The sequence below is a fragment of the Coregonus lavaretus genome (genome assembly GCF_964263955.1).
Source record: "Coregonus lavaretus genome assembly, chromosome: 7".
Lineage (NCBI taxonomy): Eukaryota > Metazoa > Chordata > Actinopteri > Salmoniformes > Salmonidae > Coregonus > Coregonus lavaretus.
Window position 1 is genome coordinate 49,060,354 of NC_139994.1, and position 205 is coordinate 49,060,558.

Consider the following 205-nt stretch of genomic DNA (forward strand, 5'->3'; position numbering starts at 1 on the left):
GGTAGCCTACAGACAGATTAGTATTCTCTTTTCAGCAGGATCCATTTGCTTTCCAACTATTGTATATTAAATATTGCGAAAGGCCTGTTTTGGCTGCATGACTGACAGATTTGCCGCGCGTTCCCGACTGTAGGCATGCCTCTTGATTGGGCTACACACAATCCACAGCTAGGCAATTTTGTTTAATAAACTATTGATCATCTGT